The following is a 4350-nucleotide window of genomic DNA, read 5'->3' as shown; positions in this document are numbered from 1 at the left end:
AGGGTAGAGGAGTAAATCTCCATGATTATTCCAGGTCATCCAAAGATAGGCAGCTGGAGAGAAGACAGACCCTTTGCAGTATCCCTCATGACATCAAGAAAATCTTTTTCTGTGCTAATAATTCATACTGTTGGGGGAGTAATTCATGCTTTCTGGGGAAATGTGGTCTAAAGCACTGTGCCTGCTTGGTGTGGCAATTGTGACCAGAGTGGATGGTGTGGGAAGCTCTCCAATCTGTCCGTAACAGACCCTAAACATGTGAGCAGGAATGGGTACAGATGGGGGCTCGCAGATCCAGGGAGACCAAGTTCATCAGAGACCTCAAGGCTTTGGTAGATTGCCCCAGGAAGGATGCTCACAAGCACTGGTTTTCTCTCAAAGCACCCCAACATGCACCGGGGGAAAAAGTGCATGGAAATGAATACAACTCTTTTAGGTATTCCCCTTGATGCCATCTCTGCTCAATAACCCTCACCAGATGCCTCCTCCACGGACACCAGGCAGCAGAGCCTCCCCTTTCCTCTAGAGTGGAAGCTCATTTGGGAAAACTTCCCCATCTTGGCAAAGACTCTAGTGACCACAGCACAAACACTTTGGAAAAAAGTGTGAAGTCCTTTAGTTAGAGCCCCGTGCCTGCGCACACTTGCACAGGGACACAATCCTGGTAGGTCAGAAGACCGTCTTTTTGAACAGCCTCTCCCACCCAAAACAGCCAGAAGAAGCATGGCAAGAAAGGCCCAACACTTGCTATCAGCTTCCCCGGTAACACTTGTAGCGAGGGAAAGACACAACTGCAAGAAAGATGACCTTGCAAAGTGGACCAATTCAGTCTCATTTGTGGGCAGAAATGGTGGTGAGAGGATTTCTCACACTTCATCTCAATGCTTGCCTGCTGCTGTTCACCAGACCGGTCCAAAAACATCAATTCTCCAGGATCACCAAACTGAGTTAAGGGGAAGTCTGCAAGAAAGATGTCCTTGGGAAGCAGCGAGACTAGAAAATGACAAAGGTCAGATTCACAGAGGTCCTCTGTGGGGCATTTCGGGGAGACAACCTGAGCCAGTTTTTGTCCCACACCCAGAGCCAAAGATGAATCTTCTCCCTCCTGAAGGAGGCCGGTGGGGAAGTGAAGGTGGGAGCACCAAGCTCTGCATTGCAAAAGGCCACCTGCCCCTTGTCATATTCCAGGGACAAACAGACCCTTCTGGGGATGCATCTCTGTGGCAGTGGGGTGTGTTCAGGAGAAGGGGAGAGCCCGAAACATGGCCTCCATCTTCAGCACTGCCCAGATGCCCTCCTCGGGGCTCTGGGAGTTCTTGTGGACAGGGAGCTGCTTGGAGGTTTGCAGAAAATCGGAAGTGTTATCAGGAGCACCATCTGCCTTTAGAGGAGTTCACACTCCCCTGTTTCCATAGATGTTTCCTATGGCTTTATCTCTATCCCTATCGCTGTAGAGAATATTCCCTATATCCCTAGGGCTGTAAGGAATAGCTGCAGAGCAGCTATATCCCTAGATATGTCCCTAGAGCTCGAGGGAATAGCTGTATCTTCATATATGCCTATAGCTGTAGAGGATCTCTGTTCCTGTAGATATGCCTATAGCTATAGAGAATAACTATACAGGAGCTGTATCTCCCTCTCTATGGCTATAGAGCATAGCTGTGGAGGTGTGTGATCCGTAGGGAATATTCCCTCTATCCCTGTAGCTGTAGGGAACAGCTATAAAGATTGAGAGCTACAGGGACCATTCCCTCTATCCCTATAGCTATAAGGAATAGCTGTAGAAGAGCTATACATACTGCATTTTTGGTGAGGAGGAGCTCTGTGGCCACACGCAGTCCCACCATGTCTGGGACACGGCGTGAACTGCGAGTTGCTTCCAACGTAGAGCCACGGGTGCAGGGTCTTGCCAGGGTATGGATGCAGGGAGAAAGCGAAGATGAGGCCTCCGTCCTTGGTGTCAGTGAAGGCCACCTCCCCACCAGCGCAATCCAGGAACCCCTGAAAAGTCTTGAGGAGCTGGCAGAGGTGCAGGGAGGTCCAGTCAAGGTGGGTGAAAGCTTAGTACTGCAGGAACCACTGCCACATGGCCCAAATCTCCTCTTTGGGGAAAGCTGGAGGATGCCCTTCCTCTGGATGGATCCTCCAGCCACACCGGGGGCCCACCAGACCCCACCATCAGCCACTGCCACCTTCCACTCGTGCTGCCCTCTGGTGAAGCCTGCCCAGCCCAGCATGCAAGGCTCCGTGGTGAACCTCTCCAGGGCGTCAGGCAGTGAAACTCACGCATCTCCCTCAAATCTCACTGGTCTGCTGCCAGGACCAGCAATGGGTTGGGGGTGCCTTTGTCCAGGGTGATATCCACTGGGGACAGAGGAGCAGAAGACCCTTAGGAGGGCCAGTCCTGGAGAAAGGGGGATATATGGTGACCCGTGATTGCCCTGGCAAGTGAAGGCACCTCCTTGCCCCCAGGTGTCTCCAGTGTGGGGTGGGAAAACCCCTGAAACTGCATTGCCCCAATATCAGTGCTCCCTAAATGCTCCTAGGTGTGCGTGGACACAAACCAGATCAATTAGATGTCAATCCATGCTCACAAATTTCCCGTTTCTCCTAGTGGGCCATGGAGGCAGCTTGGGTGTCTTTGGTGTGCGGTCGACAGAGGTATGCAGCCGAGATGATGCAACCACCACATCTCAACCTCAGGGGAAGACCATGTTGAGGCAAGCCATGAGTGTGTTGACCTACAACAGGTCTTCCACATCAGACACAGCAACTTTCTCCTAAGCAGAGGACAACATCACTCTTCTCCCCTCCTTGGAACTCACCTTTTTCACTCCTCTCCTCCACTTCATTAGCCTGTGCCTCCCCCTATTCTATTGCCAGCTCAGGTGCCTGCATATTTGTTGAAAATCCACAGGACATTGATGAACAGGGTTTGCAGCTAGAAGTGGATGGCAAGACTCAGTGCTGAATGATGAGAAAAGTGGAGGGAATGATGGAAGAGCCACAGCATTCAGGTGCTTCCCAGATATCCCACGTTCCCTTGCAGCATGACTCTTGGAAAGGAGATTGTTGGCTGGGTCCTGCCTTTGTTTCGGTGACAGCTCCCACAGTCTGATGTAGTCACAAGGTCTCATGTAATCCTTAAACTGCACATCTCCATTTAGCTCTCTTGGGATTCCACTCTCGGCATTCATGCCAGACCCTGTGTGGGTGTTTGTAGAGATGCGGTTTCCATGCCATGGGGTTTCCATGCCTCCACCTGACCAGATGCAGGTCGGCGATAGAAGTCTGCTGAGCCCCTGAGAAGAGCAGTATCTTCCCACAACAGAGACCGTGGAGCCCAGCCAGGGTYGGTCATCTCGGGAGCCACCCCAAGTCAGCCAGGATGTCACTCRGYGACACCAACTGCAGATCAGCAGGCCCCAGGGAGAAACTCCCGTGGCCATGGCCATGCTTGGGGCTGACACAGGGGCACCAAAGCTGCACACCCCTTGAAGTGGTGGGGCAAGGKCACAGGTCTGGGCTCTTAAAGCTGCTGCCTGCTGGGATTTCTCATGCTCTCAATGGCTTTGGCGGGTGCTGGTGGAGATGCTTGCAGAGTGGGAGACACCCAGGTTGGTCCAGAGGCAGGGCTCATGCTGCCCTTTCCATCCAACCTCTTCATTTTCCAGGCTCCTGTTCACAGGCCCAGTGGCTTCACCTTGGCTCCTCAGGAAGGACCCAGCAGGTGGAGATGACTCTGACCCAAGAAATCACTCCAAAATCCACAGCTGGCTCCTGTGGACGTTCTGCTCTTCTACCTGTTGACAGGGAAGGGATGTGGGGAGGCAGGATCTGGGACAGGCTGGCTCTGTGCATGCTCTTCAGGGATAACTGGAGTCTGCACAGAGGCATGAACAGGGCAGAGTGCCAATTGCTGGAGGCACCTTGTGCAGGCAAGAGAACTCTTTGGATGCCCAGATGTGTAGTTAGCAGAGTCTGCGGAGCTCATGCTGAAGCAGAAACCTCCTGGCTGGATACGGGAAGGGTGCAGGATCCCATCCTGCTTGCCAAGGCCTGAGTGTCCAGTGGGGATCAGCTAGCAAAATGCAGAGACGTCATGTCGAAGCCACTTCTCCTGGACAAACCACCCTCAACAGCCAGGTGCAGCTGGCAGTGGGAAATTGCTTCTCAGGGAAGACTGTTGCTGTGTTTTGTCCCCTTGACTCATGCACCAGCTGCGGTTTACAGTCCCTGCTCCTTCACCTCTGTCCTTGCCCTGCTCTTTCACTTCGCGACTTGCAAAGCTCATATCTGCCCCAGGGAGAGGCAAGGCAGGAGGCTGCACTACCTTGATATCAGGGCTGC

The sequence above is a fragment of the Rhea americana genome, unplaced genomic scaffold (assembly GCF_003343005.1).
Source record: "Rhea americana isolate MKP2758 unplaced genomic scaffold, rheAme1 scaffold_640, whole genome shotgun sequence".
Classification (NCBI taxonomy): Eukaryota; Metazoa; Chordata; class Aves; order Rheiformes; family Rheidae; genus Rhea; species Rhea americana.
This window is presented reverse-complemented; position numbering follows the sequence as displayed.